Source organism: Musca autumnalis, unplaced genomic scaffold, assembly GCF_047663935.1.
Source record: "Musca autumnalis isolate F117 unplaced genomic scaffold, ASM4766393v1 scaffold_3, whole genome shotgun sequence".
NCBI lineage: Eukaryota > Metazoa > Arthropoda > Insecta > Diptera > Muscidae > Musca > Musca autumnalis.
Window position 1 is genome coordinate 137,271,112 of NW_027411866.1, and position 16,650 is coordinate 137,287,761.

Genomic DNA, 16,650 nt, shown 5'->3' on the forward strand with positions numbered 1-16,650 from the left:
ACTTGTTTTACTTAGTCTTCCAGGGGGATATAGAGTATTCCTAAAAAGAATTATTAGTATATATCCAAATCTTCCTTTATCCCCATAGAAGCATACCTCTTAAGTTTTGGTATTTTTTAGGTTTTAGCCACATTATCTTACCGAAATATCGGAAATTGGGTAATTAGTCTTCGTTGAGTCTAAAAACTTTCCGCAGGCAATATAACTCGTGGTGAAAGGTACAACAAGTTTGGCCCGGCCGAACTTATCGCCGTTCTTACTTGTTTTTTTAATTGTATCTTTGAAAAAAAAAACCGTTTGCGACATTTTTATGATTCTTAGAATTAAAGAAAATTAGGAGAAATAAATGCTATGTTAGTTCGGTTATCTCATGTGACTCTGAAGTTTATTTTGCGTTATATATCTGCATACTTCCAAAAATTGCCATAATTCCGATAAATTCAAAATTTAAAATAATATTGTGTGTGAGTTTTTTTTACCCGAATCACCTTATAGTTAACATTTTATGTAATCTTATGTAGAAACTCATAAATCCCATATCTTTATAACATTAACACGACAAACATCTGCTTGATTTATGACCAATCGAAGATCATGAAATTAGCTTGAAAATCTTTAGCACACTTTTGGCATTAGTATCTGTACCAATCTACATAGCCAGATAACAAACAGCTTCACTAGTTGCTTTGAGATTATTGTGATGTTCGCCGTTTGAATATTAAATCCGCTTTTAGCCTTAGCTATTATATTTTCTCTCTGTCCTCCGCCTAAAAACAAAGTGAAATATTCAACGCTATACGTTGTTTATCCTTCTTGCCCATCTAATTTGCAACACGAACAGAACACATAATCTTAGGCTATACATAACCTATTCCAAAAAAGAAGAAGAAGGAAAAAAACCGAACGATCTATGGTATGAGGAAACTAACTTGGTCTATAACGCTTGTCTAGGGCATGACAAGAATGAAAAGGTATAAACAAACAAGCAAACAGGCAAGCAAAAACAATATCCCATACCGCCATAGACTTCATTCACACTTTTAAACATAAATAAACCCTGGCCATAATACAGTGATGAGGTGGGGAGTGTGTGTGGTGGGTATGCTTGTGTCTGTCGTACATAGCCATCAGTCATGCATTCACACATTTTCATTGAATGTGTCTTCATTGGTTTTTGGGCTTTTATATCTTTCATGGCTTCCTTGTTCCCTTTATTCTGTTTTTCTTAGAGTTCTTTTGTATGGCCATTGCAAGTTTTTTATGTTTTCTTTTTTGTTTTTTGTTATGTCCAACATAACGGATAGGCATGAAAATCGCCTACACCAGAAAAGACAAGGGAATTAGAGATGGCCATGCAATCTCATTGCATGATGGAAAACATGTGAACTAGAAGAAAAAATTAAAACAATAAAGATTGACATGAAATAGATTGGCTAAGATCCACATCCTTTTATATGGCATGCAGGCTACACAGGTATGTTTAGCCGACCAAGGCACTTAACCGGCACGTATCAAAAGCTTATGTAGGGAACGTAGTAGATGACAGATACCAAACGTCTGGTCCTGGTCGGCTTTAAAATGTCAAAGTCCCGTTTCTATTATGGTCCGTCTTTTATCTCAAGCGAGCTAAAATGCAACGTGCGTTCGCCCTCAAGAACGTTGGTAGCCTTTGAAAAGTATCTTACTATAAAACAAGTAAGAGAGGGCTATAGTCGGACGGGGCCGACCATGCGATAGCCTACACCACTAATCCTGGGTACTTGATTTCCACGGAAGTTATTTTATATGACTGCGACATACAAACATGACTAGGCTGGTTTTAACTCAAAGAGCAAAATCGATACCAGTTTTTATGCGGCAACCCTATAAAAGAGCAAAGTTTGAGCACAATTGAAATATGTTAAGACGTACCATTGGGGCCTCAAAGTTTCCATAGTAATTTGTATGGGGTCAACGGTGAATTGTCACGAAAATGCTTTAATGGCCGTAGTTATTGTCCAATCGTTGAGAAGTAATCCTACAACGAATTGTTAAAATCGGCTGGATTTTAATATATGTATGACTATACCTAAAATTGGTAAAATAAGCTATTGGAGCTAAATAGCTTTTGGCGATTTTTACGGAATCGACCAATACAAAAACGACCAATATTTCGTGGTATTATATTACTATTGCCCAACTTCAAGACCCCGTGCATCATTGTAATTTACCTCAATTTAAAAACTGGGAATTTGACTTACGGGGCGGAGTGTCTCTTCCAGGAATGAAAATATACGATGTATATTAAAAATTTTACCAATTTTCACACAAAAGTTTCGGTCCATTTAACCCGCTAAATATTATCTTATCATCATGTTAAATTGCAAGCTTCATCCTTATTGTAATTCCTAATTTTACTTAAAATTTCGCACCTATCGGACTATTATTGTGGCCAACAGAGCCGCTACAAAATCGGATAAGAATTTTGTTTTTGGTCCATTTCATCCCCTTAATATTTCACGATCATCGCCAGAAGCTATAGGGGTCTATTCTGGTCTGAACCCGACCTCCGTACAAAATTTCGTAAAGATTGGTCCATAATTCCGCGCTGTAGCGTGATTACAATTTTTAATGGACGGACGGACACACATCTCAAAATCGCTTTATCTCGTCGAGATATGAATTTTGGTATACCAAAAAATTCGTCTACGTCGAGTATTTCGCGGTGATACATGCAATTTCGGAAAAACAAACTTATACTACCCTTTCCAAATAGTGTGTAGGGTATAAAAACAAGCAAGAAGAAGAAAAAAGTAAACTAGTGTTAAGTTCGGCTGAACCGAAACATTAATAACCTCCACCATAATGGAACAAGAAACGATTGATTTATGTGTCTCCTAGCCGAATTTGCAGTCCAAAAACACCGCAGGCTTGGTAATGCGGGAGCTAAGTGTTTTAAGGGCCGCTTTCACCGGTCCAATGATGTTAGTTTTCTTGTTAGTTACCAGTCCTGCTCCTTTTTTGATTGGAAAGACTTCAGCTTGGAAGACACTGAAAATTTCGTTCAACTGTCGGTAGTGATTAATGCTGCCGCTCTTTGGACATTGTTTCTCTTGTGAAGATACGATGTTTTGCCAAAGCATTTCACCATACCAGTGGGTCTATTCTGTAACTTTTTAACGACAGTCGACATTGTTATTTTTTCGAGAAACTCATTTTGCGCCATTCGGAAATATCAGGTTTTTTCTGAAGTAAAATTGGAATAATTTATGTAAAACAATTTAAAAAATATATTTTGGCAACGTTTGCCAACACTAATTTTTAAACTTTCTTTTAGGCGGGACTCTTATTTATCAGACCAAATCAAAACTTTTGATAATTGTTTGCTTACTTACTTACTTACTTACTTACTTAGTTGGCCCATTACAGAACATTTGTTCCATAGACCGAACTAAGAAAAGATCTCCATTCCTCTCTGTTTTTCGCTTGACTTTTTGGAATACCGCGCCTTTTCATTTCTTCATCCACTTGTATGCGCCATCGAAGCTTAGGCCTGCCGATTCTGCGTGCACCGCCTTTGTGGCATGTATTCATACGCCTTTTTAGCGGGTTCATCATCGCTCATTCTCATGATATGGCCTAGCCAACGCAATCATTGCATCTCGATACGTTTAACTATATTCATGTCTTTGTATAGCTTATATAGCTCGTGGTTCATACGACGTCGATATTCACCGTCAACGCAAATCGGCCCGTAGATCTTTCGAAGAATTTTCCTCTCAAACACACCAAGCACTGCCTTATCTGCTTGCGCAAGTACCCATGCTTCGGAGCCATACATTAGCACGGGTAGTATCAGCGTTTTGTATAGTGTTATTTTTGTTTGACGAGATGTGGCTTTATTTTTAAATTGCTTACTTAAACCATAGTAGCATCTGTTGGCCAATACAATTCTTCTTCTTATTTCACAACTGATGTTGTTTGTTGTGTTTATGGCAGTGCCGAGGTAGACGAAGTCTTTAACTACCTCAAAATTGTAGGTACCAACTTCCACAGTTGGTCCGAGCTCTATGGACGCCTTGCGCGTCGACACCATCAATTTGGTCTTTTCGCCGTTTACCGCCAGACCCACTTTCGCAGATTCTGCTTCGACCTTCCTAAAGGTATCAGTTACTTCCTTTTGATCGTCCCATGATGTCTATGTCATCAGCATAGGCAAGTAACATGTGGCTATTGGTGTAAATTGTGCCATTTCTTTTACATTTGCATCTCGTATTACCTTTTCCAGCAAAATGTTGAATAGGTCACACGAAAGGCTGTCTCCTTGTCTGAAACCTCTTTTGGTACAAAATTCTTCGGAGAGGTTCTTTCCAATTTTAACTGAGGACCTAGTATCAGTTAAAGTCATCTTACAAACCCGGATGAGCTTTGCGGGGATACCAAATTCAGACATTGCATGGAATACCTTTGATCGGAGGGGACTGTCGAATGCTGCTTTATAATTGACAAAAAGGTGAAATGTGTCGATCTGCATCTCTTGGGTCTTCTCTAGGATTTGCCGCAGGGTAAATATCTGGTCAATGGTGGACTTGCCATGTCTAAAGCCACATTGGTATGGTCCAATTATTTCGTTGACCATTGGCTTTTGTCGTTCGCACAATATCCCTGACACTATCTTATAGGCAATAGGAAGAATACTTATGCCCCTATAGTTGGAGCATACAGTCTTATCTCCTTTCTTGTGGACGGGACATAGGATGCTCAGGTTCCAATCGTCGGGTATGCGTTCTTCCAGCCCGATGGTGCTAACTAGCTGATGCATACACCTTATCAGCGCGTCGCCTCCGGTTTTAAACAGCTCGGCTGGTAAGCCATCGGCTCCTGCTGCTTTATTATTCTTCAACCGGTTGATTGCTGTTTTTACCTCATCTTGGCCGGGCGGTATACATTCTATAACATCTTCTGGGATTGGATCTGTGGTATCATCGTCTTCGCTACTATTGGATACCAGCAGATTGGAGAAATGTTCCTTCCATATCCTGAGCACGCTATCTGTATCTGTTACCAGTGACTGATTAAATCTGGTACTGCTAACTACCATGTTTTTTGCAGCTGCAAAGTCTATCAGCTTCATACCATTGTCAGATGTTTCACTGTGGAGACTGAATTTCCCGACTGTTGGGCCAAAGATATTCTCCTTTCCAATTTTGGCATTAAAATCGCCTACAATGATTTTAATGTCATGGGCAGGGCAACGGTCATATGTTTCTTCTAAGCGCTCGTAAAATATATCTTTGGTCTGTTCGTCCTTTTCTTCAGTGGAAGATGAGCTTCACCGGGGTGAAGTTGGATACCAGATGTTTTAGTCTCCGACTAACTACAAATCCGCAACCAAACTCATGCTATACGTCATGACAGCTATAATACAGTGCGTCACCTTTAGGTGTTGTTGTGACGCCTTTCCCAATCCATCGTATTTCCTGTAAGGCAGTAATATCGGCCTTGTACTTTTCAAGTACGTACGAAATACATACTTAAGGAATTTCATAAACAATGAATAAAAACGATTGCTTATGCTAACCAACCACGTTTGTAGGCCTATTCTGTAACTTTTTAACAATCCGACAATCGACAACGTTGTCGACACTAAAAATTATTTGCAGTAATGATTGTGCTATTCTTTAAAAATGTAGACAAATTGTCTATAAACATTCAAAAGCTTTCAATTTTGAATGTGTTGTATTGTATTCATATCACTTCCGAAATCCAATTGTTCAGTGTAGGGGAAACATCTAAGATTAATCTGCATTATACGAAGTGGTTACTGCCTTTGTTCTTCCACTACTTTTATGCTAGGCGGAACCTTATATATGTGCTTGTCCTTGAGTGGACTGTGACACGTCTGGAGATTGGTTCCTACGTTGACCTAACTCTTTTCATCATTAAACTGTTAAACATTTGTGTGGATGGTACCATAAGGAGTGGACCGATAGGGACCACTTTTGAACGTAAACTAAGTTTGGTATCAAAACGTGGACCTATACTGAAAAAAATTCTGAGCGAAAATTTTGTAGCGACAAAGAAGACTTAATATAAATTTTCAGCCAGTTCTGTGTAATAAAACCTTCAAAAACCCGAAAATCAGGAGATACCGTTCTGAGGGGGCTTTATCAAAACCTGAACCGATATAACCCATTTTTATACCAAACATACTAGGCACCGACGTAGCCAGGGGGGCCCGTAGGATATTAGCGTATGTTACACATTTTTTAATTTTTGAGTAAAATTTAAAACTGTTTTAAATTGTTCAAGAAATATGTAAAGTAGTTGGAAGCATTACAGAGAATTATTTAACTACATTGGTATACTTAAGAGGGCGGTTCGGAAACTTCTTAGCCTATCAATGAAAGAGAATAATTAGTTTTTCAAAAATATTTTTATTTTTCAATATAATCTCCTGAAACTTCAATACACTTAGTCCAACGCTTTTCTAGCAATTCTATCCCTTGATTAAAATAGTTTTCCTCAAGGTCTTCAAAATAGTGGTTTACAACTGTAATTGCATCTTCATTTGAGGTAAAGCGCTTGCCAGCAAGGATTTTTTTAGATTTGGGAACAAGTAAAAGTCACTGGGAGTTAAATCAGGAGAATAAGGTGGGTGGTCAAGCAACTCGTACTTTAATTCGTTGATTTTAGCCATTGTTAAAACACTCTTGTGCGCTGGTACGTTGTCTTGATGAAAAATTATTTTTTTTTTGTGTTGTAAGCCAGGACGTTTTTCTCGAATTTGTACATTTAATTGATCCAAAAGGTTGCAATAGTACTCTGAATTTATTGTTTTACTCTTTTGCAGATAGTCAATCAATAAAATACCTTTGAAGTCCCAAAAAACCGTTGCCATAACCTTACCAGCCGATTGAATTGTTTTTGCCTTTTTTGGGGCACTTCCTCCAGCTTCAGTCCATTGTTTGGATTGTTCTTTTGTCTCTGGAGTATAGTGGTGGATCCATGTCTCATCAACAGTTATGAAACGACGCTTAAAATCCATTTTATTTCGCTTAAAACGATCCAAACAAGCTTGAGAAATGTTCATTCTTATGCGTTTTTGATCGACTGTTAACAAATGCGGCACTCATCTTGCAGAAAGCTTTTTCATCTGTAGTTCTTCATGCAAAATTAAATGGACTCGATCATTTGAGATGCCCATGATATTGGCAATTTCACGCACTTTTATTCGTCGATCATTTAATACCATATCATGCACTTTGGCTACAATTTCTGTTGTTGTTGCTGTTTTTGGACGTCCACTACGTGGTTCATCTTCAATGCTTGTACGACTACGTTTAAATTCAGCAACCCAATTTTTTACTGTTGCATATGAAGGAGCACTTTCACCTAACACATTCACCATATCATTATGAATTTCTTGTCCCTATAAACCTTTTTTATGTAAATATTTAATGACAGCACGCATTTCTAATTTTTCCATTGTAAACAAATTGCAGGTGCGTCTTTTTTGAACACCTGTTTCTATATGAAGGAGTTGCCAGATCGAAACAAAATTTAACATGTATTCATAACAGAGATGAAGGTTTCCAAAACACTTAACTCTTTTTTGTTTATACCGCGCTTTTTGTGCTAGGCTAAGAAGTTTCCGAACTGCCCTCGTATTGTCCAACATATTTGAAAATATAAAAATAATGAACAAGTTAGACTTTTTGAGCAATTTTAAGCATAGTTCTCGTTAAGTTTTAAGGTGTTGTTTAAGCGTTTAATCGAAATTTTAGGCTGACTGTGTTAGTGAGGTCAGAACAATACGTTTATTTGTATTTATGGAAAGTTTGTAACATATTAGGTCCAATACTTTGGCTTATGAACAACATCCAGAAAAACAATTTTTGCGATATTTTGTTTTTATACTCTCAGTATGTTTGGACGAAATGTGTTTCAGACAATTTGGAGTCGATTGAGCAATGTCCGTCCGTCTGTCTGGCTGGAGCGCACCATAACTCTCGAACGGATGAACCGATTCGGTTCAAATTTTGGCTTTCGTAATTCTTTGCCTAAACTTAGTTTAAGTTCGAAGATGGGCTACATCGGTCCACTCCTTCCTTCTGTCGGTTCAAACGGCCAAAATTTTTATTACCCCCTAAATACATACGTTTTTAGGAAAAAATTGTTTTAATATACACAGGCTGTTGAATTTTTTTATAAGAGCAATTCAACAATAAAATTTCAAACTGTTGCTTAACCTTTGTGGTTTTAAGTGTTTGTATATTTTCTCTAACACGTTTTATAATGAACTATTTTGAAATTCATAACAAATGCAAATTTTTTATTATGTTTGAATTTTGCAATAAAAAAACTGTATATATCAACCAAGTTTTATTATATAATTTCTGTTCCAACGCAGTGTCGTAAATGTCTATTGGACAAAAGGATTTTTCTGTCAAATTTTTATGTTTTGTTCGACCTTTCGAATGTTAATAAAATCAAGATTATTTAGCTTGAGGTCAATGTCGTCACTCATCGGGTATATAAAGCGTGTTTGGTGCATCAAATACATGAAATCGGACGAAAATATATATGGGAGCTATATCCAAATCTGAACCGATTTCAATATAATTTGAAAAATTTATTTATAGACCCAATTCCGTCAAACATTCCAAATTTCATTGAAATTGGACATACATTGATTGATTTATTACATATTATTTCCAATATTTCAAAATTACAATGAATTTCATCTTCAGATATTTTTCTGTCGATTACTCTTTGAATAAAACCAGACGAAAACATCATAGAAACCCACAGCAATTGTATTTTGGGAAGTACTTTCAATGGATGCACATTTCTAGGAATGTTAATTTTTCCTGCTCCGGTAAAGGACCTTGTGACGACAAACGAAATCTAAAAACTGATCGTCAAAATCTCAGCAAGTACCACTCAACTTTGCGGACAGGAATATACCCTGAGCCTGTATGAATTGAAACTTGCATCTATATACGTATTGAATAGCGTCTACACAGCCAAAATCCTTAAACCCAAAAACTATTCATTAGGAGATTTTCAGAATTTTGTAGCCATTTTCGGACGTATGAACTTGCAAAAAAAATATGGATGTGTATCATTGATCACAAGTGTTGCGGAGGAGGTATGGAGAAATGGACCGAACCGACATAGTTTATTTTTGGAGTAGATCTTATTTTGGGAGTCATTCCTTTTAAAAGATATTACGCCCACCAGTCAAATCAGTTTGCCACAGTATAATTTTCACCTTTTGACTCTTATGCCGCTCTGAACTGCACTTAAACAACTATTTTGAAGGTTTGTGAGGGAGGTACCCCAGTATGGCCCATTTTCGAGCAAAAACTAGGTTTGGAAAAAATATTACTAAATCCAAAAACTCGCGCATACCACTTTAGCTAAAATTCTTGAAATCTGGGGGGAAAATACCAGAACAAGACCGAAAAGCACCATCTTCGAATTTTGTATATATGTATAAGGCTCGCTGAAATATTGCGATAAACAAAGTTTGGACCAACGCAGTATCCGGTTCGAAAGTTGTCGTGTGCACTAGCCACTACACATGATTGCCTTAGGAGTTATTTACAGCTTTCGGGCAATTTTCTCTGGAAGTGTAGACTTGCCTCTGAAAAACTTGTACGGTAGTAATAGGAGCCCCGAGAACACTTGTTGCAAAAAGTTTATTATTTATTAATTTATTTATTTCATATTTTTACTTATAACTAATTATTAGCATAAAGGAAGTGAAGCCATGACCATTGAGGTCTTAAGCTTACACAGCTTATCCAGAGAGGTCTTAAACTGCACTTCGCTGAACATTTTTGAAATACTCTGCGGAAGTTTGCCGAAAGAGTAGATAGATCAAAATATCACGAAGGCCAAATTTTGGACCGAATCGGTTGATCTGTTTGAGAATTATCGTGCTCCCCAGGCGGCTACCCAGACGAACGGACATAGCTAAGTCGACTCCAAGTTTTCTGAAACCGATTTCTTCCAAACACACCTTGGCCCTAAAACCATTATTTCGATGAGGCACATTTTGGCTAAAGGCTGAGAGTATAAAAAATGTAGGTTGGGAACAATTGTGTTTATGGATATTTGCTAAAAGAATGTATACATGTATAGACCTTGGATTGGGCGAAATAATTTAATTTTAAACGAAGCTAAGACTGGATTCCGGATATTCCCATGTTCCTGAAAAAATTTATGAGAAGATCCAGAATTTCTATAAGTGAAGTCCGACGATTGGACGCCATAATTAGTCTATTAACAGATGCACGATTTGGCGACATATTTTTTTCATTTACATAACCGCGATTAGGTGCTAGAATTTCTTGATGGATAGACTAACTATTGCTCAGCATTAGTTCTCGGCCTTCATAAATTCTTTGCGATATGTAGACATCGGATTTTTACATATTTTTGAAAATTATGATGTTAAGATATTTGAAAATTAAATATCTAAGGTTTTCCATTGTATTCGCTTCCTTTTGGCCTTACCAAATGATATCACTGAATTTCATAACATTCACTGTAGTTGTGAATTATTTGATAAATGATACGCCCAAAAATATATCTTACTTACTTACTTAGCTGGCCCATTACAGAACATTTGTTCTATAGGCCGAACTAAGAAGAGATCTCCATTCCTCTCTATTTGTTGCTTTGCACTCTGGAATACCGCGCCTTCTCATCTCATCATCCACTTGTTTGCGCCATCTATTCCTTGGCCTGCCAATTCTGCGTGCACCGCCATGTGGCATGTATTCATACGCCTTTTTAGCGGGTTCATCATCGCTCATTCTTATGATATGGCCTAGCCAACGCAATCGCTGCATCTCGATACGTTTATCTATATTGATGTCGTTGTATAGCAGATACAGCTCGTGGTTCATGCGACGTCGATATTCACCGTCAACGCAGATTGGTCCGTAGATCTTTCGAAGAATTTTTCTCTCAAACACACCAAGCACTGCCATGTCTGCTTGCGCAAGTACCCAGGCTTCGGAGCCCAAAAATATATGGCATTAGTAATATTCATTGTTTTGACCAAATATTAATTGTTACATATTGTCAAAAAGTTCTAAAAACAAGATAAAATTGGCCAAGAAGTCTTGCGCTATATGAACTAAAAAATAGTATTGAAAATTATTTCATCAGTAGAATAAGTCTAAAAAAAGGTTTACATCTTTGCTAAATAAGACATTTTCGCTAACATAAACATTCAAAATTTTGGTCAGGTGGTGTACTATGCTAAGTCAATATTTGTTTATAACTTCTGTTCGGATTGACCGATCATTACCAAAATTAGACCGAATTTAAGGTAAAGGACGTTCGACACCTCCAAATAATAGTTTGCTAATTCTGAATAGCGAGTTTTGCAGGACAAGCTCTAAAAGTTTGGAAATTTCTTTGACCTTCAGTACTATGCTAAGTAAATATTTGTTTATAACTTCTGTTCGGATTGTCCGATCATTACCAAAATTTGACAGAATTTAAGTTAACGGACGTTAAACATAAAAATGTAAAGAACCTGGCGTCGATATGTACTTGTACTAGTCTCCGACAAATAGTTCGATGTGTTACAAACGGAATGACAAATTCAATTATCTATATATCTTTATATGGCAAATAACAAAATTCCTTTGCAATTCCATTTGAAAAAAATTAAAAAAATTGTTCGCGAGCACATCTACGATTTTTGGTATAGAGTTAAAGGAAAAACATCTGGTTTCAAATATGCTCGCGTTCACGAAATTGGCCGATGCGCGCAAAATTTATAGCGGTTTTTATCCTCTTATAAAGAAACAAATATTTTAAAATTTCTTATTTTTTGTATTGAGAAAATGTAAGCATATATCAGTAACAGCATTTGATATCCATCCGTAGATGAACCAAAATTTCCAAAATGTGTTTTTATTTTCGCGAAAAATCAAAAAAATTAAAAAAATCTGGCAATAAATTTAAATTATACTAACTCATAGTCCGTATAAACTAGACTACGCGTAAAAAAATGTGAAACCAAAATTATAAACATTGGCTTTATAAATTGCATATTATAACAACAACAAAAGAGAAACAACTCATTGTTGGAAATATTGTTACAAAATATATTTTTTGGTTTGTTTCGAAAAATTAGAAAAGAATATTTGAGAGTTATCCAACTATTTCGCTAAAATCTAATACATAAATTAAAGTATTCTGCTAAAACTTTATCAAAATATATGGTTTATACCATCGTGAAAGCTTAACTGCTTACTGTGATAACTTATAAGGATAGGAAATTAAGAGTAATATTGAAAATGCTATCATTTCAAAGATATGAAAATTAAAAAGCCTGTAATTCGCGAATTTGTCGGTTGATGCGCATTCGATTTTGGATAAAGCGAAACAATCTCTTTCAATATTTATGCATATTTTGATGTTTCACTCAGCTGCCAATTTGTGCCGCCAGTTGCATCATGCACTGCAAAAAACCTTAAAGTTGGTAAAAGTCGCGCAATGTGTATACGATTTTGATGCGCATCCGGTTTCATCAGCGCCCATCAAACATACGTCAATATACACCTATTTCAAATAGATTCTTCAAAAGACGCGGATGTGCCTCCACGTTCAATTTTTGGCGAAATACCCATATTACTCGCGTATCTCTGTTTTTTATGACACGTGTTTTCGCAAATATTATAATCGCGAGTAAAGGATTCCATTCATGTAAAAAAATTTAAAGAAAATCGCGGTTTGGTACTCGGATTTGTCAAAATATATTTTTGCTGATTTTCCGATTTTCAAGGTATCTATATCCGCGGTTTTAGTAGATGAATTCGATCGCGGAAGGCTTCATTAGAACCGTCGCGTAAAAAAACTAAATTCACGCGGGTTTCAAAGGAAATTGAATGACAGTTGTAAATTTTACACGCAAAAAATATGTTTTGTAATTTTGGCCTTTCGACTCCAATTACAAGGATGCTGTAAGGAGCACACTCATGAGATATGCACCAAACGACGTAAAATCACGAGTTCTATAATCGTGTTATGAGTTTGGAATATTATCTTCTTGCGCGTCCGGATTATTAAAAAAATTCAAAAAACCCCGAAATTCCGGCTTCGAAATGTCAGCATCAATTTTAGGTGGATGCAGTGGATATATCGAAAAATCATACACTGCTATTTAATTGCCCGTGGAGTATTCTGTAATTCAATCTTTGGGAATAGGTCTATAAAATGTAAAGTTATGCCAGAAATCGCATGGGAACTTAAAAAAACTTTTTGGCTTCAACCCATTTTTACCCATTTTTCTACATTGATGCCAACACAGCTTCCACGAAAATTAATTTTAATGGTCGACATTATGGGATCCCTCTTAAAACACTTCATTTTGAAGAACTGTAGTCATACTTTATAGAATATGTTAACAGTTCGCGAATTCTGAAAGGTCGAAACTTGGATTCATCGATTGAAAAACATTTTTGTTATTTACCATATATAACATAGAAATTTGTTTGTACGTTTGTTTGTTTGTGCCTTATAGACTCGAAAACCGTTGAACAGGTCTTCCTGAAATGTTTAGGGTACATTGCTACATGGCCTGGAATTAAAATAGGCTATATCATTTTTTGAAATTTCGCGGTGATCTGGAGATATAGCATCAAAATCCGAGGTACCTCCAAAAAATTTAGATTTTGTGTGCAAATATCTCTAGAACTATTACAGATACAATCTCCAAATTTTGTATGTGTGACGGAATTTGATGCAGAAATAAATTTACCAAATTATATTCAAATCGGTTGAGATTTGGATATAGCTCCCACATACATATATTTTCGGCCGATTTCCTTATTTTATGTACCAAAAATGCTATTTACGTCCAATTTCAATGAAATTTGGAATGTGTGACGGAACTTGGTTTGGAAATAAACGTGCCAAATTACATCAAAATCGGTTTAGATTTGGATATAGCTCCCATACACATATATTTTCGGCCGACTTCCTTATTTTATGTACCAAATACGCTATGTATGTCCAATTTCGCTGAAACTTTGAATGTCTGACGGAATTTGTTCTAGAAATAAATGTGTCAAATTATATCGAGATTGGTTCAGATTTGGATATAGCTCCCATATACATACATATATTTTCGGCCGATTTCCTTATTTTATGCACCAAACACGCTATATATGTTCAATTTCGCTGAAATTTTGAATGTGTAACGGAATTTGGTCTAGACATAAATGTGCCAAATTATATCGGTTCAGATTTGGATATAGCTCCCATATATATTTTCCGCCGATTTTTCGCATTTGATGCACCAAACACGCTATATATGACTAATTTCGCTGACATTTGGAATGTGTTAAGGAATTTGCTCCAGGAATAAATGTGCCAAATTATATCGAAATCGGTTCAGATTTGAATATAGCTCTCATATATATTTTCGGACGATTTCCTGTATTTTATGCACCAAACACGCTATGTATGTTAAATTTCAATGAAATTTGAGACGGGATTTGATCTAAAAGGAAATGTGACAAATTATATCGAGATCGGTTCATATCGGAATATTGCTCTCATAGATATTTTCGGTCGATTTCATGTTTTTTATACGTGTGTCCAATTTCAATGAAATTTTGAAGAAACACAGAAGTCAGTAGAAGTCATTATTATATACAGAAGTACATATAGTTCGGAAGGAATAGACCAAGTCTACAGCTATTAAATATCATATATTTTAGAGACTTCTTAAGAATTTTTTTTTTATTATGAGAGAAATATCATCATTATTTAAGTAAAAATTACAAATAAAGTGGGAGTTATAATAAGAGTAATTTAAGATATCACAATATGTTAATATGTATATGACCTGTAAAATATAAGTCACCTGTACATATAAAGGAAACTATAACTATCCTCAAACTTAAAGTTTTCAAACCTTTTTCTATTCTTAAATTAATTCAGTCAGGTAAATCTAAATCCAATCTGTAGAAATAAAGAGTAATGAACAGTGTAAGATTATAAGACTTTAGGAGGAGTGTTACCCAATGAAACATACAAAAATACCATATTAGCTCCATGACAGCCATGAATGGGCTCTCCTATATTTATACGCTAAAATAAAAAAAGTTAATATAATTATAGCATTCCACTATATTTTATCTTAGTAGGGGCTTAGCTAGTACAATATAAAAACAAGTAAGTCAAGGCTATAGTCGGACGGGGCCGACCATGTGATACCCTACACCACTATCCCTGGGAATCAGCTTTCCACAAATCAAAATTTCTTTATGGAACAAATAAACTTATTGTAAGAAATAACTTTGTGGATTCTGGTACCGTATCGCAACAAGATTAAATAATAATATAATAATTGTTTCACAAACACCCCAGAAGGGACAAGGAAGACTTCTCTCATATCAATGAGTTAGTGTACCCCACAGCTTATCTCCGAGTCTGAAGGGCGTAGAGAAGTTTAACATGGCTGAAATACTCACATATCTCAAAATGAGGATTGGTATACCACATTGGGGTCTCCGATGAATATTTCGCGGTGTTACATGAATTTTTACTAAAACAAACTTATAATACCCTTTCCACATAGTGGTGAAGGGTATTATTATAAAAATAAAAAGAATTATAAATTATAAAATTATAAATTACAAAATTATAAATTACAATATAAAAATTATATAATACAAAAATGACCCCCACGCGCATTTCATGATTGGGTTATTATTTTAAAATTTCATTTATTTCTTCGAGCTGATTATTGTTGTCAGAACTAAATTCTTCTCTACCTAAGCATTGCCATTGCTTACTTGTTATACGCTCCACTGTAGTATATATAGAATATTTGTAACGCATTGAAATAATAAGGGCAATGCTCTGACTTTCTATATACACGCTCGTCCACCCGCCTGTTGTAATCACTCTGCCAAACAAACAAATTGAGAGAGGATTTACTTGAGGTTCCCGTTGATCGAAAAACTTCTCTAGGACAAACGATACATTAAAATACTCTTACCATAACAATACTACACAAGGTATACCAATATTGAACACAACCACATATTCTTAAAAGCTCTCCGGAGGTTACATATTTGCGTTCCATTTTTTAGGATTATTATTTTTTTCCTATTCTCCCTTTTTTCTTTTCATTGGCCGGTAGTAGTGTTGATGAAGCTATTATATTACCCTGGTGATATTGAAAAATACTAAATAAACATTGCATACAATGCAAAAAACAATCGACAACAGGTTAGAGACAATACATTTTATTTTGTGTATTTTTTCTTAGAACCATAGCGAAGTATATGGAGACTAAGTGATATGGTTTTGAGTAACATGTGTATACCGATTTTGTAAATAAATAACATGAACTCATTTCCTTTACGTGCAAAAATCTTCAAGTTTTACCTCTTTTTACTCGAAAAGCGTTCCTTTACTTCAGACATCATACAATTCATACGGGATCACTTACAACTTTTACCACTTTTGCCGGTTTTACCATTTTCAGAAGTAAAGGAACAGACCAATGGTTTTATAACGGGTAAATACAATAGTCTCCAAATAGAGTAATTTCGTTATTGGAAGCCCTAGGCAAAAAGATTTATATTCCTATTACAACAAACTATATTGGCTTCAATTTTTTTT